General features: G+C 40.2%; 1 long non-coding RNA gene across 2 annotated transcripts in view; it reads left to right on the top strand.

Annotated features, from left to right (window-relative positions):
• The window catches only part of LOC146760006 (uncharacterized), a 43,813-nt gene that overhangs the window by 394 nt on the left and 18,657 nt on the right, over positions 1-24,762 (top strand). The gene's annotated exons all lie outside the window — the stretch shown is intronic.

The raw sequence follows: 24,762 nt of genomic DNA on the forward strand, positions 1-24,762 counted from the left end.
GATAGTCTAATTACTAAGCAGTAGCCTAACAGTCAGCCTAAAATTAGTCCAGATCTTTTTTGAGGGGAAAGATTTAACATAAACAGAGGTAGTAAGGACTCCCATTCATCCTTCCATCCACATCTTTATGACCTGATTTTGCAGAATGTGTGCTTGGTGAGCTGGACTGTTTCAATGGCAGAAGACATTATTGCTCAGTCATTCAAGGAAAGGTGTTTAAGTCTGGGGTTTGGTTTGCATTGTTTTACTTTCATTACATATGCCCATCATGAGAGGAAACTAATTTGTTACTAGTGTAGTAAAAAGTTTTCTTTGACCAGTATTAGTATTACTTGGTTTTCATTTAAATGCTTTTGGTTCTATCTAAACCATATTTTCAGACATTTTTCCCCCCCACAGCCTTAATCTCAAGTAATAACTTAAGAAAAGCAGCAGAATTTAATATAAACCATTACTGGTAAGACAGGTAATAATAATAACAGTAAAAATTGATTTCCCCACCACCACCACAGTTATTCGTCATTCTCAAATGCCTGGGGGAGAAAAGGTGAACTTTCTGCATGTCTGAATGTCATGAAATTCAGGCAGTTTCAGATCAAGAAGGAATGAATTCCAAAGCTGTGAATCTGTTCTTTCCATTATGGTCCTAAAAGAAATACAAGACCTTCCATAGCATGTAGGGAAATAAAAAATATCTCATGGATATAGAGTTTACTGTGGTTAAATCCAAGACACTTGATATTTCTATTGCATGAGTTACAGTATAGTGTGTGGCACAGTTGATGTCAGGTAAATATTTATTATTGTATATAATAAAAAAGACTCCAGAAGTAATCTGTGGCAACTTGTAAAAAAAAATAATAAATAAATATATATATATATCAAATGAAATAAAATGTAATTTAAAAATAAAAAGAGATCATCCCTCATTCTGAAGTTACTTTTCATCACTTCTCTCATGACCTTGTGAGCTAAGGCAGCTTATAGCACACATACATACCTACACCCAGATGTATGTGATGGAAAAGAAGGAATAGTGGTACCTCTCTTATCAGTCAATAACAAACACACCATTGACTGAATAGGCACATAAGGGTAGCCCCAGAATAAATGAAACAGCTGTATGCACTGTGTCAAGGAAGGACATCGACAGTCTGACTGTTGGCTGATGTTTCTAACAAGACCTTGAAATGACACAGGCACACAGGTACCCCACAAAATCACCTTTTGTAAAAAAAAATAATAAATAAGTAAAACAAAAGACAAGCAGGTAGATAAGAACTCTCTAAAGAATTAATATGCAAGTCTCTGTGCTTGTTTATGCTTTTCTCATTGCTGCATTTGCTTTGTGGGGTACACAGACCTTCCAGATGGAAATAGCAGTTGGCAAAAAGAAATCCCACCACCCCAAACTATCAACTTCTACTGGTACATGAGCAGCCAAAACCTAAACTGTAGCAGCCAATATCACCACAGCTCATGCCCAGAGACAAGCTCTCCTTGAAGCTTTCAACTATTCTCCTGAGGCTTTGAGCTTTATTTTATCATGGAACAAAATACATAAAGTCATCTCACCAACCACGTCCTCTTCTATCCACACGCTGAGTGTTTTGCAGGCCCTCTAACGCAACACCCGTCACAAAATATCTCAACTACTTAAACTTTCAGCATCACTCTCCTAATAACTATACCCAGCACACCAGCATGGTGCTGTTTGTAGATTTTCAAGACTTGGCAACCTCCACAACCAAGTGAACAGTGCTAGAAACCAAATGACCCACCTTGCTCCGCCTGGGATGGTTTAACTAATTGCATCTGAGTGCAGGGTCTGTCTCGTCCTTCATGCGACACAACATCCAAAAAGATCATGCCCAAACATCACATTGTTGCTGAAGGTGACCTAAGGGGAAAGGAATCAGGGCTGGACTACCATCAGGCTCTGAGTTCTTGAAGAGTCCTGGGGGTGCAGAGCTTTAGTGCTGGGTGAACTTCATCTCCCAGCTGACTGACAGCGGGAAGGGAAGGGCGAGGTAAGAGAGTAGGAACACCTGGATTCACTTCTTTCTCCTGATCGACTTACTCTTTCTGTGCCTTTCCTCCCCACCTGCAAATTAATTGTTTGAGAACCCTTTTCCCCCCCGTCCTCATCTGGAGATAACAGTGCTTTTCCACTTCATTGAAATACTAAATATATTTGGGAGATGATGAGGTTCTCAGATGATGCTTGAGCACTGGGATATAAGAAAACACCTAAGACAGGCTGGTTATATGTGTATTACTGCATCTATTTTTCACATAATCAGGCATGGAATTGCTTGAGTCCCTAACAAACCTCTCCTCTTGAATGCAGACTGAAGTCACAGCACTCATCAGGGCTTCTTCTCCCCTCCTGTAAATCCCTGGACACTTCAGCCATTTTCTAAAATTAGCTGCACTTTTGGGCAGCATGCTATAAGATTTTGGTAGGTTACATTACCAATCAGGATTTAGGGGCACTAAATCAATGGCTTGGCAGAGAGATTTAAAGAGAGGTGGTTTTTTTTCTGCTTTGCCAGCTTTAAAGGAAACACGCCCACAGAGAAATTAGCAAAAACCTTTTTCAGGTTTTGCCAACAGTCTTCACAGAGTATTGTCATAAAATCACAGAATCACCTACGTTGGAAAAGGCCTTTAAGACCACCAATTCTAACCATTACTACGTAACAGACTTTCATGAACTCTCTCATATGTACTTAATAAGAATAAACAGAGTTTTGAGCATTGGCTCAACTATGAGAAATTCTGCGGGTAGTGGATGGGACTCCTCTTGTCCATACACACAAACCATGAATGACATGGAGTCACTCAATCATTCCACAAGAACGGCAACATCTTACAGAGTTATCCTTTCCAAAAGAGAAGGGATAAAATAAACACCTCCAAGCATGAGTCTCTCACCAATCCCACATCATGATTTTGCTGCAGGTGTCCATTCCATGCAACACTGAGCCTAATCCCGCTCCATTAAATTTAATGGAAGAAATTTCCTGTCACCCACTTCCTAAGAGTAGCGTAGTTGTCATTACTGTGTTGAAATGATGTTTCAAAATACTTGCTGCATTTCAAAAAGATTGTCTTTTGTTTTTTCTTTTTTTTTTGTAATTGCCAGCAATTAAACATGTTTATCAGATTGTAGCCTCTCTCCATCATTCAGAGAGGCAATTAAAGGTTTAGTCATTGCATGCGGAGCTGTTTTTATGTTTCATTTACTGTGGTGAATCTCTGAGAATCAGGTTGATTCTGCTCTTGCAGTGTTGCAACACCAAGTGTCTTCCAGGAGGGCACCATGTGCCCTGATGTCTCTTTCCCAAACCAATGGCAATTTCAAAACCAGTTTCACCAATGGCACCCACTGGGGTACAGACTTCCCATACCACAACACCTGCGCCATTCCCTGTCCCTTGTGCAAGGATGACATCCATATGGTTGCAGTGCAGCTCTCCCAGGGAGGTCATCAGTGACTCAAGCTCAAGGGACAAGCAAGAAGCTACTGAAAATAACAACATCAACAAAAAACAGGGTGACCAAAATTCCACCAGCTCAGAAAATTCAGGTATTTTTCCATGTATCACAGATTTCAGTGACTAAACCACAAAGTTTGCATGCATTTAAACTCTGTGAAAGTAAAAACTGGCCTTTTTTTTTTTTTTTTTAAAACATTAAATATAAGATCACCAAACCTCTCCTTCATAAAACAGTGTCACATATCCAAGAGGTTGTCGTCCCCATTAGGGCTGCAGTACACAAGCTCAGTGCCCAGGGAAGGCTGTCTCCAGTTGCTGCTCAGCCAGGGCTGTCAAACCAAAATTGCAGGGACTGGAAAAACCCAAAGCACTTTAGGTTTCACTGTTTACTTTCGATTCTGCACTGCACAGGCTGACTTCAAAGGCAAGGCATGCCATTCACATATCACAATTGCAATTGCTGAAGCTGTTTACTCTGAGAAGTTTGTATTACAGTGCTAGTGGTGATATATGAAAATAAAATATTTACTCAGTTGTGGGATTCACTCCTCAGCCTGGGGAGAAGGTTTGCCTAAAAAGAGTCTGCAAGCTTTTTACTGACTGAATAGAGTATCATTATAACTAGGGAAAATATACATGAATCTGTCGCTTATATGAAATTATTCAGCCCTGCGTAAGAGACATCCCATTGACACTCCCCAAAGGTGATGTGGTCATGATGTAAGCAAACAGAGAGATCTTAAAATAATTGTATGGGACATATGGGAGTCATTATAAATAATTTTATTTTGCCATTGTTTGGGATATCTATATTAAACTGACAACTGAGAAAACTGGGCCATGGGATCGCAGTAAATGCATATGAATGTCAGTGATAAACTTGCTGCAAAGATTGGTGTCATAGAAAATAACAATGCATAACCTTAATGTATGGGTTTAGTGCAGCCACAGCTTCCCATCTACCCTGTTTTTCTGACCTGATTCTGTTTAAAGCATTCCTTCCATGCTACTGTAGTATATTAAAGAGTCCATTGCTCAGGACGTGTAAAAGAAAGTAATTCTTATCTTATAAAAATGGTGAGCACGTTTTAAAAACAAATAAAATGATTTTGTGCATGTTATAATTTCATACTAAATAGAGTTTACAAATAATAAAGAGTGGTTTCTCTGGATTCACACTGATTGGCAATTGTGTGTTCTTTATTAAGCAGGTATGTTAATGTTGGTGTTTTTGAGATAGAAATTGCTAGTTGCTTAATTTTTACCTTACTACTGAATTGAAACTCCATAAACTCATTATAACTGGATTTGGGTTGTTCCCTACGATTGCCTTCCAAAAACAGTTCAAAGTCCTCTCCATCTATCAAAAGCATCATTAAAATAGAATCACATCTTTTCATTGACCCAACGAGGAGGGAATGCATCTGTTACCACCGCAGGAACCATTAAGCAGCTATGATAATGAGTGTTTCTTCTTCAGTACACATTTGGTTTAAACATTCTCTCAGTGGCCACTTCTGATAACATGTTTTTTTTTCAGCATGACAAAGAATTTACTCCATACTCAAATACAAAGAGGAGGTCTAAAGTCAGTCTCCAGTATACTGCCAATACAACATTTCTACAATTGATGAGGAAAGTTGTTTGAATCTGATCCAATTCTAGCCACTGTAACCACGGTATTTCTCCAGCAATACAGTTAGTTTAGTTCTTACTGCTCAAACCTAGATCCTTAGCCATGTGCTAGACATTTGCACCAGTCAGTATGCCCTTTTACAGCATTGTTATCTGTGTTTTCTTTCCCCTGCTTTCAACTTAAAGATCTCATCAATTAGGTCAGCCCCTACCTTGGAATTATCATGTTAGACCATCTCACTGCATGTACTTTCCAAAGACAAACTGGCACAAAACATTCCTTGAGAGACTGATATTTACCTCCTTTTTTTTTCCTTCTGTCTTGTCTTAAATATCTCTAACCATTATCTCACCTCAGCATTTCTTCAGTTCTAGGTTCCTTTCTTACCTTTCTACCATCAGCTATCCCTCCTTCTCCAGCTAAGTTCACACACTGAGGCATCCCATCAAGACAGCAAACTGTACCCAAACCCCTTTCCCACTGTTTGTTGACTCCTTTTTCACACTAAACAACAAATGCACGTACTTAAATCTCTCTTCTTCCCATGTGAAGAGTATTGTGAAGTTTCCTTGTGAAATACAAGGAAAAATCCTAGCACAGAATCACATTTATTCTCCTCTCTCATCATTGCTGGGATAAGCAGAGCTGTAAGCAGCCACCTAATGCTGCCGAGAGGGAGAAGAAATTTGGGTACAGGAGAAAATAATGTTCTAATAATATTTTTGCTCAGTCTTTAACAACTTCTGAAAAATGTCTGAAGGAATTGTAATTTCATTGCTAAATTAATTTTAGTGAAACGCTTCTGGACAGCATGCTTCAAAAATTTCTATAAGTTATATTTATCCTGCCAGTGAGGATTATCTGACTTTTTATAAGCTAATCCTCTTGAGTGTTATGTCTCAATCCTATGAGAAAGCATGTAATTTTTTTACATTACAAGTGTTTTAATTTTATCTTCATTAATTTCTAGCACAACACTTTAGACCCATATGATTTCCACACAAGGGCAGACAGCAATTCAGATGCAACATTCATAGGTTTTGATAATTATTTTCCATTATCGTGAAATAGCATCCAGTATTTTTTGAGCAATTCCTTTGTTTTCACTCTTATTCCCATTGCCTCTTATTTCACAGGCCATCCCCATTTCTTCATGTCTTGGCACGTATCAGCTGCAAGAGTGATTCACCTTTTGATGAATTTCTGTCTCAGCAGAACAACTAAGGGAAGAGAAAGAAGCGTTTTCATATTTATATTGGATTCTGTTTATACAGGGTGGTTGAATTCTGCCTTGAAATGGATGTACAGTTTTGCCTGTGAACACTGGAGACTCGGTTTCACGTGAAGGTATTTCGCCATTAATTTTTGTTTTGCACAAGGATACGGGTATTTTATGGCTACAGAAAGAGAAAGACGATAGCTATTAATTTCAGTGAAATCTCAATTACAGCAGCTACAAATCTGCTTTAAATACACAGCTGACACTTTTTCAAAAGCCATGACTGGGACCTGTCACAATTCTGAATAACCATGCTGCCTTTATAAGGATATATGCAAATATGTATGTGTTAATTTTTCCAGCATACACGCTTGCAAACAGGATACATTGCATTTTCTTTTTTAAAAACAGCCTCTATGTGTAAACCATCCTGTGCTGATGTAGCCCACTAATTTTTCTTGGATAAGTTGGACATATTTAGCAAGTGGATCACAAGTGTGAGTAAGAAGTAAGGCTTGTTAAATATCAGAAAGGATCAGTGGTTCACACTGGATGTTTGCACAAAAGCAAGCACAGTCACAAACTGGCATCCTCCCAAAGTTATCTGTATGGAGTCAATAGGAAGTTCACCAAGCCTGGATTACATGGGTGATAAATTAATGACACTCTGATGTCTCATGGGTTCTTCTGGGTAGAGCAGAAGAGGCACAGCACTGTACTTGATGAACCACTTCTACTGTCTCTTATGTCTCTACCAGTTCTGCACCCACATCTTCCAGATCTCTTGCATCTTGCACCAAACTCCAAAAAGGGGGGATTTTGTTACCAAGTTTTCTCTTGGAAATGGTGTTGCAGTTCTTGAAACGATGAGGCAGCTTTGTGCATCCAGCCACTGCATTGTTTTTACGCTATGCCTAAATCTCACTAACACTGTCACAAGGCTTAAGGGATGTTTCAGTCACACACAGTCTTCTGTCAGCTTTCCACAGACATGTGGGTTTCAAGAGAGAAAACATCTGTATTTGTAAAGACAGACATCTCATTATATGCCCTACCTAGCAATTATGTCCTGTTCTAGATCTTCTGTGGTTCCGGCACATTCAGGTGCCAAACTCAGCAGTGAAAGCCAGCGTAGCCATGCCAAGACTCAGTTTGGGCTACAGCTTTGAAAGCCACAGATGAGGACATTCCAAGGCACAGACAAGGCTTCCATCACCAGCTCATGTAGAGATACTATACTGTTTTATAAACAGGCATTTCTTTTTATACATAATATTGCAAAGGCCATTTTATCTGCCTAATGAAAGTTTACAAAACGATTCCATTATACGTTATATCATACAATAGCACCACGTATTTCTGCAGAATTCAGCACGGATGGAAACTCACGTGTTTCCTATAGAAGATTTTGAGCATATTTCTGTTTAGAGATATGTCCCTGCTTGTGAATTTGCAGATTTAGGTCCAGGAGAAAGAGAGCAATTTTCTCTTCCCCAACTTGAGCAGTATTGGACTGTCCTCATCAGGAACTGAAAACGTTCCAATTGCATCTGTATCTCTTGCTGCTCTCTGTACCACAATTCTTCAGAAACACAAATCCTCCTAGTGATCATGAGCAATACATTTTACATTTGGACCTTGGACTTGGCTGACACTTTTAAAAAAATATTATATATATATTCAGTCAGACAACACTCCAGAGACTATTACACATCTGCAGATGCTGAAGGGCACAAATTATTCCTGCTAAGGTCAACATTACCTTACACTAAAAAATTGTCTTCCTGATCACGGCTTGCACACTGTGAACGAGTGATGAATTTTTATGATTTCACCACCAAGACTTGGTCATAATATGTACCCCTTGGGGAGGAGAAATGAGGAGGTGGAAAGAGGTCCCAGACCACATATAGACACCTAAAAATCTGTCCTCTTTTGTTTCATAAAATCCCATTGAGCCAAATGAGCCAAAATTTCGCTTGGAAGCTGTTACCAGACTTAATCACAGTCAGTGTAAGTGAGCCACAAAATGAAACTCATGAAAGGAATGGAAGGATGTATTCAGACAGTCCAGATTTCAGCTTGTGTTCAAAGTGTACCGTTTCCTACCAGCAAGCCAGTTTGGAAGGCACAGAGCCAAGAACAGATTCGACACCTAAGTGGAAGTTAGTTAGGCAATTTTAATATTGCCCAGAGCTGCTTAGCAGTAAGTGAAATTCCCCAAGCTGAACCTGTGAGAAGGATAGGCCTTCTATTCCTTGAAGCAATACGCTGCCTTAAAATGTGATTGAATTCAGATGTGGTATGAAAGACAGAAAATTTAGAAGTTCCCTATGACTTTTCTTTAAGCGACTGAAATATTATATTCACCTACACTGAAAAATTTCAGCTTGGTCATTGCAATTCTTAGAGCAGCATAAATTCTAAAGAACTCTGCTTCAGAAATGAAAGCTTATGCATTGCAAGCTTTGTAAAGAGTCCCATTCTACTTTTTCCTTCTGATCTATATTCTCATTAAAAATGATACCATTGCATGAAATATTTTCATTACAACTAAAGCGTATTTTGCAACAAGAAAAATAGGCCCCTCAAAAATGTTCTTATTACCTTTACCCACTTACTAGTGCAGTTCCTTCTTTCTCCAACAGAAGAGGGGGTGAACAAAGGATTGGCTGTTGTTTAATGCTCTATTACAGGCATTCAAATGCTGAAATACCAGAATGCAGGAGACTTAGAGAGGAGCAGAATTCAGAGGCTGCAGGCAAGAACTTTCTCCTGTTTTGTTAAAGCAGGCAGCATGTAGAGTCTGGCCCTAATCAGATTAGGTTGTGCATATTTATAAACATCTGAAGACCATAAAGAAAGGCTCCCAATTAAAAGATACTCTGGATTTACTTCTGCAAGGGTTGCAGAAAAACATGGTGATTAGCATTTCCATTAGAGACTGCTATTTGGCACAAAGCAGGCTTGTAGAAATGGGTCCTCTCTAAACATCTTTTATACCAGAGCATATCTCTGCATTCTATTCTGATACATTGAAAAAATATGCCACATTTTATCTGCGTGTATGAAGTTACACTGTGCCGTGTCACCATGTGGGATGTAACCCCATGTAATATAATGCACATTTAAACAAAACTCTCTTTTCCATTATGGGCAGGAGTAAATTACAGATAGAAGTTTACCATAATTAACCACAAACTGGCAAGAAGGCCTGTTTTCTGTCTTTCTAGATTACTATCAAGTTAGCTAAGCTTTTCTCAAGCTTACTTTTAAAAATAGTTAGGAATACAATAAAAGATATTTAATATGAATCATTCTGTGGACAAACATGCTTCGCAAACCATCCCATATTATTGGAATTAAGAGTGAACCTGAGCTCCTGGTTAGGTGTGTCCTGTTTGGTGAACAGACTGTTCCTGTCTGTTGTTTCTCATAAAGATGTTTAACTCTTCTTTTGTTTTGTCAAATCTGTGCTGTTGTTACCCCTTCACAATAACACTTCTGAACCCACAAAGCAGCAGCTGTCTGCAATGTGTCTCCTGCAGCTGAAATCACTTCATCCATTATTATTCCAAAAGACTAAAGAAGGGCAGGCATTTTCCTAAAGAATTGATTTTTAAGGGCTCAGTATCAACCAGTTCTTTTTGCCTTTGATCCTCTGTAATCAGAGAGCCCAATATTTATAGAATTCAATATGCAGCACATTTAAAGATACTCCAGACTTACTTCTGCTCCCATCAACCACCTACTTGCTATGGACAATCAGCAAGTCTGTATTAACAGAATGCTTTATCAGCACAGAAGACAAGCTTAGGGCAGTGCCTCTGTGAGATTCAGGAGAGGCACATCTAGAAAAGTAAGCACTCCCACTGGGCTAGTTGCATTTCATTGTGCAGCAACTCTGATTAGCAGTACTTCATTAAAGCACAGGCACTGAGCCTTCCCTGGGCACCAGCCTCCACTATCTCTTATGGATCCCAGCCCCACCCCATGTGTCACAGTCATCACTGTATTACTGTCTGGGAGCATCCAGGTCTGCCCAGCCCCAGAGCCACCCAGATGGCTGCTGCACAGCTCAACCCATGCATGTCCTCAGCATAGTTTTTGCCCATAGAAGCAGAACAGACACCTGATACATCTGCAGATCACACCCCTTCATTTCTGGGTTCAAGCGCTGAAGAAACTCCAATCAATACTTCTGTAATATTTTTGGTGAGCAAGAGAGCAATCAATCAAACCCGTTAAAGCTGCACCTTTCCAAGCCCATTCACATTTCATTTTCTTTGTTGTAGAGTGTACTTTTCAGCTTCTTTTACTCTCGGTGTCCTAGTGACAATTGATCCTTATCTTTCTTTAGAAACGAGGTAACCTTCAGCCGCTATAAGACACTGCATATATCAATCAAATGCAACACGTCCCATGAGCCTGAAGCAGCATTTCACAAAAGACACTGCATCTGCATTGATGTTTTACTTCCTTGGCTGTCCATGGATGTGTTCAAATGCAGAGGGGAGGAATAAGGGTGTAATTATTGTCAGAACAGAGAGAAGAATCCTACAGATAAAAGGTCCTGCAGAATTCTTTTTAGTCTTACTTAGAAAGGAAGAAAAAAAAGTAAGCTTTAAACTGTAGACTTTCCCATTATGGTTATTACTGGAATTACAGTAATGCTGCAGTAGGACACACCTATAGGCAAGAAATGTGTGTGATCATATTCAACACTTACAGACTGTTGTTTTGAACAGGGTGGGAAGACTTTGCGACCATACATAGCAAAGCAAGACTCTGTAAGCACCCCGGAGGGTCTGCCTTTCCATTGCCGAGTCCTGCTGTAATGCTGCTCCCCATGTAATTTGCACTAAGGTTAATAAGATATGATTTCACGTCATTTCCAGTCTGTAATGAAGTTGGAAAAAGAACCTGAAATGGTGCCATAAAGCTCCAGCAATTTTGTGAACCTTAAACCCAGCTCGCCATGTTGTGGAATGCAACTCAAAATGCAATATGTGAATCAAACTGATAATTCTTTAGGTCACTTTTGATACTGGAATTAAGCAGTCATGGGCATTATGGTTTCTTACCATATTAATACTGACTTGGAGAAAGGTTTGTGAAGCATCCTCTAAATAGAAAATTTTGCTTACATTACTCGAGCATTTCTAAAAATCCTGCTTTACTTAAACCATTGACCTTCTAGAAACTTCACAGAAAACCAGCAGAAAGCAGCTGTCTGGTTGGACTCTACTCCAGCCTGCTATCAGCAGAAGACCAAGAGCATATCTCACTGTCCATAAATCTAACCCCTTTCCCAAGTTCCATTTGATCAGCAATGAAAACAGCTTCTGCCAAAGCTTTCAGCCCCATGAATGTCTCTAGTACTGGTCAAAGCCCATGCATTCACAAACATAACTCCAATTTCTGTCCAAATAATGGCAGGCCAAGGGAAGCCTAGTGACTTCCTTTGGGTTCTCAAGGCTGTGAGAGGATGCGCTTGCCATATGGTTGTTGTTCTCTGCATTAGGTATGATTATATACTGGGCACATTTCATAAGCGTCTAATCACCTGAGAGTAAAAACACATCCATCTGATAATAAATCCTCCCAGAAGAGGCTACTTTTGAGATTTAGAAGCAAATTCTTATGACTGAATCATCGTCATTCAATTGTTCTCTTTTAAAAATAATTTCATTAAGTAAACAATTACGTACGATTATATGGATTTAGAAAGCTTTTACTCCAACTCACTCTTGCAGTGACAAGTTATAGCATAAGCCTTAACACCACTTCTGACAAGACTGTGCCTAGACAAACAGCGCAACCTGGTCATGGCCATGGGCCTTCATTCAGAGACCTTCATCCAGAAAGCTGAACCTTGCTCAGCGTGATTGGTCTTGGTCAGGCAAGGATGAAAACAAACCAGTGGCATATTTGCTCATCCAGAGGTTTAGTGACAGGCCCACTGGGAACAGAACCAATATATGCATGCCCAGGAACCCACAGGTATCACAAATACTGCAGTCTATGAACCTGCTCCCAAACGTCAGTTCGACTGCCATGCATTTCACCTCTCCCATTCTGAAGAAACTGCTAGAACTTAATGCAAAGGCTTCTGTGGTTGCATAAGTGCTTAAAGCGTTTTCATAAATACTTCATAAATGCTTCCAGACCAAAGGCTTCTTCTATCCAACTTCAGCCTAAAGTTCTCTTTTCCAAACAAATACTCCACCTAACTTAATTCCTGCAGTTCATTTCCAAAGAAAGAATAAAGAAGAACGGCACATCTGCATAAGCCCCTAAACTACTTTTGAGAGAAGTCCTAGTGAACAACCACAGTTTTCTCTCTCCTCTTTTTATCTTAATATCACTGTGCATAATCTTAATAGCTGCATTTACTACAAATTCCATGCAAGTTTTTTTTTGGTCATTCACTTTCTGAAAGCATAACCCTGAAATGCACACTTAGGTTGTTAGTTCTCTTTGGCTTGACTTGCTTGCCTAATGGCTCCTTGAGTGATTAACATTTTCCATCACCAGATCCTACAAGCCAAAAAATAAAAATAAAAAAGGAAAGAAAAGTGCATGACACTAAAAACATGTTAAGGCATCGTTATTGCTAGGGCTACTGTTGTCCTTAAATGCTGCACTGCTGGTTATCACAGAGGACTTCGGGGAAAAAAAAGAGAGTATGGTGCTGAGACTTACTGCATTAAGAGATCGGTTTAACAGATTGTTTAGTTTTGGTAATATAATTTGACATCTAAACATAAGCTGAGAGGGATCTCCCACAAAACCTTTGATAATATGATTCATTGTCAAATGTTTGTTTTGCCTATCTGGTACTCATTAATTAATTCTTTTTAATATATCTTGGATTTACTGATTTGGAAAAAGAGAATTATTCTTATTGATGTTGCTAAAATATCCAGGTGGCTTGAATTTCACCAACTAGATGGTATAATCTAGCACATTTGTGTAGACCTAATCAAATCTCTACTAACAGATGTGAAGAGCCCAGCATGGGAGCAAATGTTTGTGTCTATATGATAATTAAATTACCTCAATAAAGAGAATAAATGAACAATGATGACTATAGTTTTTTTAAACCTAGGTTATCTTCCCCATGCACAGCCTCTTTTAACCCCTCTAGCGATTGCCAAAACTTAAAGTTTTTCTGAAGTAGCAAAGCTTTTCTGGTAGTGCCTTTGATTAAGATTCAGGCAAACCAACAAACTGCTTTAATAATTCTTATGCATTTCTATTAGCAGAAATCAAAATAAATAAACTCTGTGCTAAAGGTATGTTGTGTATATTGAACTTTATTTCACACAAACAGGTTGAAGATATCAGCCTGTGTTTCAATTCCTCATTTAGATCTCTTGCTTTTTGAGGTTCACTTTGATAGTTAATGTGGCATCACTGAACATGTCTGTCCAGATATAGAAAACACTTAGATGTTAACCTTGCACACAGCAGGAGGGTTGAAACTAGATGGTCATTATGGTCCTTTTCAACCTAGGCCATTCTATGATTCTGTATTCAAGAGTCAGGCAGCTGTCCTTCACACAGGCTCAGCAAGGGTGTGTAGGCATTTCAGAGTGCCCCAATAAGCACTGGAGTGAACCACATCCTGCTGAGCATCTTCAAAACCTACTCCTTTAAATCCAGTCTGCCACACAGCCTGGTGACTTTATTCTAAGAACTGCAAAGTGTAACAGAGACCTCTATTGTAACCCATCACCAAATAATCATTTTGCTATAGCCCACTTCAGGAAGACCTATAAAAACAAACTTTAGGAGATAAAAAGATGTTTTAAACGTATCTTTGTTTTAAAGGCAGCCTTGTGGAAGTGAGATGCTGCTACAAGAAAGGGAAGTCAGCCCTTAGCAGAGGGATTGCTTAGATATCATTAGGCAGGCCAAGTTGCAGCTGGAGTTCAAATCACTTCTGACCATGTTTTTGCTACAAACAGGGGAACAGTTCTTCCTCTGTTCACTCTGCGGCGTGCTCTGACCTTGCTGGAGGCTAAGTAATGTCACCAGCTGCATGTGTAACATGGTCATTGGTGATGAAAAGTGAACCAGTGTAGCTCGCCTAGGGATGCAACCCCTTTTAACATATCTAACATTCCTGCAGGTGTGGTGGCTTTATTTGTGTGTTTAACTGTGTTTGTTTATTTGCCTGACTAACTAACTCATGTCCCCTTGCCCACTGCAGATAGAGCCTTCTGATTTAACATTCCTGAAACTCTGACTGTTTAGGATATAGATTGTTTCCAGTCTCAGGATGTAAAAGACATGGGATAGAAGCTAGAGAGATTAGGGCTCTTTTCCTCAAAGTTAAACAACTGTATTGGTTTTCAGGCAGTGGGGCCCTGAAATAGCTAAATAAAAATAGTCTTGCACTTACAAGGAATTCACAGATTGTATTTCTAGCAGGTCTGACCGAGAAGCTGATATGACCAGCAGCACTTGGGAATAGCCAGCGCACACAAAGCGGTTACCTGCTCTGTCATAAAGAGATCTTTAGCCAGCCAAAGTGATGCAGCACTGGGGCTGGAGTCATTTGGGAGGTTAATTACATCCTCTTGGTATTTAAACGAATCTTTCTACTAAGACCTCTGTACTGTGGGAGAGAAACAAAGTCAGGAAACGGGCCAATCGCTCCCAGCTCAGTGCACTCCTAACTGCAGATCGTTTCTGAGCAGAGCCACAGACAAAAAGAGGTTGACTTTTACTGGCCTCTACTGCATGTGCAGGGAGCTCAATGTTGCTGGTCCGTGCTGGTCACCACAGATAAGGAAAGGAGTAAAAGGCAGTTAGAAATGCAGAAGCTGGAACAATTGAGTTCCATTTCAGGAACTGCTGTAATGTGGTTGCTAAATCTTTGATTACTCAACAGCTTTCATTTCCAAAGTCTTGCAGCTGTCATCTAGCACCAATAGCTTTCACTGTCTTTTCTTAGCCCTCTGTCCAGCCTTGACTACATATCTAACAGAACACAGACATCTCCCAGATTCTCATGGCTATTTCTACAGCTGTTACAAATTCATATTGTCACCAGGTATCTACAGTGCAGAGTTACTATTGTACCCTATTATAAATTACTGTATTCACCCATTCAATGCCCATCTCCTGAAATAACATCTTCGTCTTTGACATTTGAGATTCATCTCTGCAGGTTGTTTCTGGTAGGATTAGTTTTCTCCTCTTTTGTGGTTTTCCTGGACTGTGCACATCCCACCAAGATACTGTTCTTTAAATGTTTCTGGACCCTCTTTGGAGGATTAGCAGCTGAACATCTGAGCTCACACCCACCCTCCACAGAGCCAAGCATTGCCTTGACTCCTGCTTTCACCTCCGCAAACACAAAAAAAGAGCACTGAAATGACATTCAAAACTACTTTCTATTCATTGCCGTTCACATGGACAGTCTCTTGTGCGTACATATACAGACTCAAGCAAGTTTGCCAGCAGTGCTTCCCTGTCTTTTCAGCCTGCACAGGTCTGACACAAGTATGTCAACAACTCCTTGTCTACCTATTCAAAGCAGGACCTGATAATTGAAATAATTTTAAGTAGTTTGAAATACTCCCTGCAAGGAAGGATTGGGGGAAGTTTATCCTCATTAGATTTGGATGCCTGCCCACTGAAGACAAGTAGAGAGAACAGTCTTTTGCTACCCCATAAAATTCCTAGACTTCATAGTAAGAGGCATAGCTAAGCATCACCAATGAGCTGTGAAATTATAGCATGAAACAAATATTCTCGCAGAGTGTATCCCAACCAGAGCTCAGGGCAAGATCCAGGTCTAAATGAAAATCCAGACTGATCTGGAAGGATGCTGGGATTAAGATATGCCTAAGCGTAAATATGGCCTTAAACGTTTTCCTGACTGAGGAGTGTTAACATAAGAAGAAACATGGAAACATTAAGGCTTCTCTGAGGGAGTGGAAACAAATCATCTGATTTTGGTCTGTAACTCCAAGATCTTTTGGATTTTTACAGTTGTGAACTATTCCCAACTTGCTCCTGTGGATTATCTTAAAACAGACTTCAAATGAGGTAGGAACCAGTCCCTATTCACCTCTATCCTACCTTATTTTGACAGCTGTATCAACCTACTGACACCAAGCGACTAAAGCAGCACAATTACTAAACACCTTAATTAAGCTCTCAGATGTTGACTTTGCAGTTCCTCATAATTTGTGGGTTTCTTTGAGTTAACACACCTAACAGTCTCAGATTGTCTAGCTCCTCAGAGTCTGAAAGGGTTCAAGTGAGGAGGTTGTGTTTGGATCTGTCTCTGTTTCAAGAGGGCATGTTGGGGGTCAGATTATGGTTGGACTGGGTGATCTCAGTAGTCTTTTGTGACCTTAACGATTCTACGTTCTCTAATGAATTACCAAGACTGAAAAGTGCATTATAGTGTGCAGTTAAAGCACGGATGCAATCAGATGCCTTCTGAGACCTTAACTCTCTTTCTGCAGTCATTTTGGTGACTTCCTTCTCTTAATTGTGTTTTTATCTCTTCGCTTCCATCCCACCTACTTTCATACAGGTATTTGTTGCCATGAAGATTAAGAAATGTTTCAGTGTGAGAAGGTTTGCTTCTTCATTTTGCCTTTACTTTGCTAAGAGTTACCTACAAGGAGCCCTTGTCATGAACACAGATTTTAGCCCAGTCCTTTATAAGAAGGTCCAAGTTACTCAAGTGTGATTTTAGATAAAGTGGAAACAGGCTCAGTAGTTTGTAAATACCCTTCGGTTGAAAAGGAGTTAAAACTACAGTCAAAGAGATTTGCTTCCCTCGTTTCTCCCCTGGTTCACGACCTTTGCTTTTTTCAACTTCCTCAATTTAGTTTCAGTAAATTGTCACAGAATGGCACAACACCTGCCTTGGGTACTTGAGAAATTGACTTTTCCTGCAAATTACCCTGATCAGTGACCTTGTCTGGCTACTAAAGGGGTTTGCAGAAGTAGCACAGCTTTATGTGTGGCCATCTTCCATTTTCTGATATTTAGCCCTTTGAAGTCCACTTATCTCCTTAATGTGCAGCTACTTTTTTTGGGGGGGGGAAAGAAAGCCACAATGCACTTGTCATCTATGAAACCAAAATATCAGCAGGAAGACATGCTATGCTCCGTCTCTGAAGGTGCATAAAGCAACGTGAGCTGAAAGCTTCCACTTCCCACAAGAATGTATAGCATTTCTTTTTCTCTGTGGCTGTTAAATATTCAGACACTGTCTGCTGGCATTGCAATGGAGCAGTGTTTACTAGCAAGGATGTAACAAGACTGACCTTTCCAATCCTTTCTATTTGTATTTCTTTCAAAATATCTTTTATAAATAAAAGTCACTGCTCTTCGAGGGAAAAGCAGAAATCTGCCCCTCCACCTCCCACACGAGTGCTGGGGCAGAGGTTACTCCTGGAAACCTAAAAGCTAAAATTCTATTTTACGCTGAGGCTTTGATTTCACGGTGCCACATAAAGGGGGCTATTTGTTTAATTAATTATTAATTGCTCTGCCTGCTAACAGGTGCCGGGTCTCAAGCACAGTCCCTGGGGCAAGCAGCCCTAAGGGAAGCATGATTCACTGCAACCTTGAGCAAATTGGCCCAGGAGAAAGTTCTGGAGCTACTTCCCATGTCCTTGTCAAATATCAAAGAAAAACAGTTAAAAATGTAAACTTATATTAAGCATCGTACTTAATTCTGACAAGCTTTTAGGATCGAATTGCAGGCTTTGGTCAACACAGGGGAATTAGCCCGGGCTCTTCAATGGGGGCAGTGGGAGAGCACTTGGGAGCTGTATGAATAGCTCTCATCTTATTTTTCACATCTGTTCTGTTTAATTTAGCTAAGCATGTTGAGTCGCAACTTGTGGCTGAAAACTAGAATCCTATTTTACCTGGGACTCCGGCTGATATTCTAGATCTTAAAAGGAAATTAAAAAATGCCTGAAAGATTACATTATCTAATAAATTTCCCCCACCCCACTCTCTTTATTTTTGCAACTGGTGAAGATTTATTGCTTAATTGCAATTTAAGAAAAATTTTAATGCAGTAGAATGCAAATTCTGTTTGAACGCGTGGGAGGATTTTTCTTCCTTTCCTTTTCCCCTTATCTTGAAAAAAGCCTAACAGAAAATCCCACAGATATGTTTCATGGAAGGAAACTGTTTTCTTTCTTTATATCGCTGTCCTTACTCTGCACTGCCTGATCCTCTCCCAGGATTTGCAACTTTAACCTCCTAACACTGCTCTGAACTGCAGTGACATTACTTTGGTGTTAGAGGGAAGAAAGAGGGGGAGATGCACACAACAACCATAGACAAGATGCTTCTTTGGAACTAAGATGGTCCTCAATCTGATCAGGCGGAGTTGTGTGAGCAGACCCCACTCGCTTGTACACAGTTCCTCAGAGCACCCCCTAGCACACGGTTCTTCTTCAGGTGCCTCCTTCTAGGAAACCACCAACTCTCTTATCCGTGTCTCCTCTGTTGCTCTATGTGCCCTGAATCTGCAGTGAGGGGCAGTTCACCTTATCTTTGTGAGGACTGGCCAGAGGCTCTGCCTAAACCATGCATGCCCCAGTGTTATGAAACTAATGAGAATAACAAAGCACAGTGACATCCTGCTCCTCTGCTATCAGAGAGAGCAGGCAGATGAAAGAGTCTAAGGTAAGCATGACCAAAAGCTTGGAGCAATCAGATCTCAGGGTTTAGATGGGATCTGTCTCACCTCCAGGTCATTTACTGAGAATGAGCTGCGATCTCTGAGGCTGTAAATGGGATGGAAAACTGGATGGAAGGAGCAAAGCAGCCCCATGGGTCCAGCTTGGAGCCCAAATGACAGTGTGGAAATGCTGGGTCCACAATCCTTAGCACCACAGCCAGGTCTGGGCATCTTTAAGCTGTTTTTAACATTTGTACTAACTGTTCCTCTCACTGCATTGTTGGTTTAGGTAACCATCCAAACATGTCCCAGCACAGTAAGTAGTTGAGCTTGATAGAGAATCATTTGTAGTTCCTCATTTGCTTATGTTAGAGATCAGCTTGTTCAGAAAAATCAGCACCCAACACCATGTTTTACCACAAATTAAAACAATTAGGACACAAATCACATCTTGAATCTGTTAACTTTCAGATAAGTATAATTAGACCCCAAAATGCTTTAAGTAGTGTTTACGCATTTATTTACCAAAAGACAATTATTTAAACAAAGAAACATTTCCAGTTGATTGATAGAAAGATATGAGAAAATGTAATTAATTATCATTAGAGCACGGGGCCCTTTATTGTTCAATGGGACATAGCTGTGGGAAGTGCTGGCAGTGCTCCCATCTCCAAGGGATTGCTTTGGATGATGAGTGGGTGGCTCTGGTTGGACCCAACGTGGGTTTTCCCCAACCCACAATGACAAGTGGGAGAGACTGAAATGATTCAGTGCAAACAAATCAGGACCTGAGTGGTGGAAATCAGACAGAATTATGCTTGTCAATAGAATTACACCAGTGAGGGAAGAAGAAAGAAGTCCTATGTCCTTAAGCTATTCAGCTCTCCAAAGCACAATACAACAATATTACCTTTTGTACAATAAGAGAGCTTTTTATACCGATATGATGTGAAGTAGCTTTACTTGAAAGATTTCTTCTGTGTTTTCAAAAATCCTCCTGGTTTCCCAGAGGGAAAATGGGGATTACACCAGTAAACCCTGAGCAAGCATTGCCCATTGCAGGAGGTTTGTTCAGCACAGAACCAACACTGATCGCTTCCTTAATTGCAGCAACTCGGACAATTACTTTTCTTTTGTCAGAATGACTTTGAGCTAAATGAGCTGCCTCCTATAAAACACAAACCTTTGTAAGTTTGGCTTTACATCCTCCCAACTACTTGTTAACAATTGCCTCAATTTTCTACATTAGCTGTTGAGAAATGCCCAGCAAGAAATCATTAAATCAAAACCTCCAGATCTTCAACTCAAAACTACTCAAATTTTGCTGTCATAAAACTACTGCTATCAATTGACTGAAACTCCCACAATAAAAAATCCAAAACCTTTACAAAGAACCACAAAATTTCAGCTGTGATACATCAACCACAATCTCACTTAGGAATGATGTCTCATTTTCTATGCAGTTGTAGATAGGAGCCATGCAGGCCTTGCAAAAATACACAAACTACCCAAACCAAGGCAACAAAATCTAGGTCTGAATGAAATTAAGCTCTTCCTAACCCAACCTGGAATTAGTACAGGAGACAACATCAAGTTTATAGGTAATTGTAGTTTCAGAGATACTCTTCCACTCTTTGCAATGCTGAAGGCTACAGGAAATAGTGATTCTGGCAAAATCCTGTCCTGAAAGCATGTCTGATCTACTTCATTCCTTCTTTTACCCCTGCCTCTAGTCTCACTCTTCTGTACTACTTAATTATATCAGCACAACTATGTGTAATATTGATGCACGTAAGCAGCACTAACAAAGCGATGTATGCATTGCACAAGGGAACCCTTTCATAGTGCACTTATACAGTCCTTTGTAGTAGAAGAAGACAGATATTTACTATGTTCTGATTGGCATATGGATAGTTTCCATTTCTGGAAATGAATGTCATGTCCTTATTTTATTTTTCTCTTCACCTCTTTTCAAGATCTAATCTCATGTCCTATGTCCTGTAACACACGAGTTAGCCTTACATCTGCCCCAAATATCTCCTTACATTACAGATGATCTATAAATCACACTCAGACAGAGCAGCACACAAAATGAGACGTTTCCATAGTAAGGGAAAAAAGAAAATAATCTGATTTCTGGGTCCTTAGCTGAAAAAGAGATACTTGGTGTGGCAGTAAAGGCCTTGCTAATGCTCCTGAAGGAACAAAATTAACATATCTAGCCAATGTTGATGAGCTCTCAATAACAAGGACCAGCACCTGACCAGGCAGAGCAGGGTGCCTGGAGCTCCCACAGCAACAGCTTCCACTCCACACCAATGGCAATTACAAGTAACTAGAGATGAAAACTTTGGCTTTTCCTCCACTTTACCAAGTGCTAGGTGGGCTGGTAACAGACAAAAAAGGAAGAGCAATTGCAGTGTGTTTGTAGTACTCAAAGTGGAAAGATTGATATAATGAAAAGTTATGCTTCTTGTCATGCAAATACAGATTTACAAACAGTGTAAATAGGAAGCACATGGCTCAGATTTTCTTTCTCTGGTTTCAGATTATCTGCTTTTGCTTCCTATTAAATACAAAAGATTATTCTCATGAGTCCCAGCTATTTTCACACATAAGAGGGCCTGGAAGAAGATGCAGTAAAACATGAACAACATTAATTATAAATACTGCTTCAAAATTATTGATGTTACATTGCCATAGAGTTCTCTGTTCTTACTTGAACATCTTAATCACTAAACTAAATGAGGACCTATGTCCTTCCTGTTTCTTCTGTTCTTTCATTTCAAGAAGTACATTTCTACAGCAGCAGATCAGTCAGGCCTGAGTCATTTATAGGGTATGTCACTGATGGAGCCTATATTTCGTGTATAGCTCAAACTCTTCTTTCTCCTTTCCCTATTCAATCCAGACCCCATCTTTACTTGTTTCTCTTTAATAATTTTTAACGTGCTTCTCCTGATTTGGAACAAAAAGTGTTAAAAAAACATAGGAAAGGCTGTAATACCACTCTTCAGAAAAACAAAAAGACAAGTCCCAAAATACAGGTAGAACCTGTGATAAGAAACCTCTGCTAAGTGAGGAGAAAGTTGAAGTAGTACATGACTGAAAGTACTTTGAGCACACAGTTGTACATTCTAACCACCTGGCTTGTTGCAGACTTCACTTCTAATTTTACCTATTTTGAGCAAAATAACAATATTCTGGTTGTCTAGCTCTTGATGAGTACATTTAAGTGGGATCAGGGTTAGCATTTCCCCTCTGCGTTTTACAGCATTTGACAAATTCATATATATGAAAGGACTGTTCACTAAATCTGAAGTAGGCACTTGATATCATGTGCCAGTTTCTTCTGTGTTCAGCTCAGCTGATTCCAGAGTTGCTCAATACAGGACCCTGTATCAGAGAAAGAAGAACCAGCTTCTACTACATTTGCCTGGGAAATGTGAAATCTTGAAGAAAACCAAGACGTATACACACACACACACACGTGTGTGTGTGTCCATGTTCCAAATCTCCCAACTGAAAACAGATTTCAGGGAGTGGGGGAGATGGGATGGGCTGATTAGACAACTTTATTCCTTCATTAAAAATATGCATTCTTTTCATCAATTAAAAACGTGGACCATTAAGATACATCACAATTCAAAATAAGATTTTAGAGGACACATTTTTGTCGATTCTAGTCCTGTCTGGCTTTTTGATCAGCAACAAAACAAAGCATTTCTTCCTGTCTGAGACACAAAATATAATGCAGATTTGAGGCACGTCTCCTACAAGCTGCGTTCAGAGTGATTCCCTTCAAGGACTGTGTAAATCAACACTCAGCCCCAGACCCTTAATTTATACCTGCCATCACATTCACTTACAGACCAAGCACCCAAATAGCTACTCTCGTTCTCCTCACATACCTTCCCCTAAAGATAACTAGTGGCTTGCATGATATATAATATCCACTGCAATGTACCGGTGGAGACAAGAAACTGTTTTGTTGATGAGCGGAGGCACAGACAGATCCTGTCTCCCTCCCAGGCACTCAACAAAACTCTTCCCCCGCCCCTTTCCCCTGTCTGATTTCTCTGAGATTCCTTTGTTATTTATTTATTTTTTCCCCAGTAGAAATAAGGTCTCCTCAAATTTCTGAACCTCCAGACCACCTGGTCAGAGATGCAGTGGTGGCTGATCTACAGGCACCTGGCCCAGCTGGATCCAGGGCAGTTGTACAGCCACAAACCTGTTCCTAGCTAATGTCCAGCTCTCGTGGGAGCCTGCAAAGGTGATCTTAACATGCTCTGTGACTCTTCAGCTCCCAAATAATCTTACCATGCACCTATAATAGTCAGTCCATGAAAGCACAATAAACCCTCTTACTGAAAATGTCTTTGGCAGCATTTGGGCTGCATTTATTACCTTCACTGTTGTCCAAGAAAACTCAAACATAAGGTAGTACAAGGACATTGTGGGGCTGCAGAGGCAACTCAGCAGCAGTGAGAGGTATTTCAGGTTCCACGTGCATCCTTGTAAGAACATTCAGCTGACACATTTCTAGTGGTTTGTGCAATAATACTGAGATACTGATCCTCACGTATGGATTTCCCACCACTTTCCACATGCTTCCAGCCTTAATTAGCAGGGCTTTATCAGACCTATGTCCCCGTGCATAGCAAACATGCTCTCCAAACTCCACTCCTCCAGGAGGATACACACCCAAACTGATGTATTACGAGCTCAGCTTGGAAAGAAACAAGATGAGAATGCAAATAAATAAAAAAGCAAACAGAGCTAAACAGGGAGGTGGAGACACATGAGAGGCCCCCAGCTGACCAGGCAGCCCAAGGCCCCATGCAGTCCAGCCTTGAGCACCTCTGCAGATGGGGCACCCACAGCTCCTCTGGGTAACAACGTCAGTGATTGAACCTTCAACTCAAACTGTGCTGCAAATGGATGGGGAGTTTGGCCCATATCTTGCAGAAATAAACAAAACAAACACATAGGGGCCCTCGAGAGGAATTAGGGGACCTACTGTAATTTGTATTTTATTTTTTTATTTAAATCACAGACCTCACTTTTATATTCTCCCTAAAACTCTATCTCTCAGCTTCCAAGTTAGAAGCAGTGAGCAACATAGAGGCCTTTAGGGCAGGATTTTTCTTCCTGCATTGTATTTTTTTTGGTCACAGATCATTAAAATAAAGCTCTTACCAGCCCGCTTTCACAAACACAACATGTTCTTATGCGTCACAACATACTCCTACTCCTTCCTCCCCTCTGTGACAGGTATTTAATTGAGCTAAAACTTTGTTTCTACTAAGATGCAAATTTGGAAAAACAAGATCACAGCTGCCGCGGGCTGCGTTAGCTGCAAGATAAAAAAGCAACACCTGTTTTAGGTATGGCCATGTTGAAAGGCAGGTATTCCTCGGGCAACATACCCATGGTAACCAGCAACAAAACTTGTCCTTCTTGTTTGCTTCCTGGAGACGACAGCACCGATATGGATTGAGAAGGCTGTGTGTAACATGGGTTTCTTCCCCCCCCCCCCCCCACCTCTCCCTCTTTTCCTTGAATAATATTGCCTTGTGAAATGTTGCTCATTATCATTTTTAATGTGACATAGAAGACAGCTCTCCATTTAAGTTGCCCGTTAGTCTGATTAATAACTTATTTTTATTTCACATTTTGTGTTTTATGCTGCCTGCGAGGCAAATATTATCAGTGTTTTCCT

Source organism: Coturnix japonica, chromosome 8 (genome assembly GCF_054131305.1).
Source record: "Coturnix japonica strain WE chromosome 8, WE-NBRP24, whole genome shotgun sequence".
In the NCBI taxonomy this organism is placed as follows: Eukaryota; Metazoa; Chordata; class Aves; order Galliformes; family Phasianidae; genus Coturnix; species Coturnix japonica.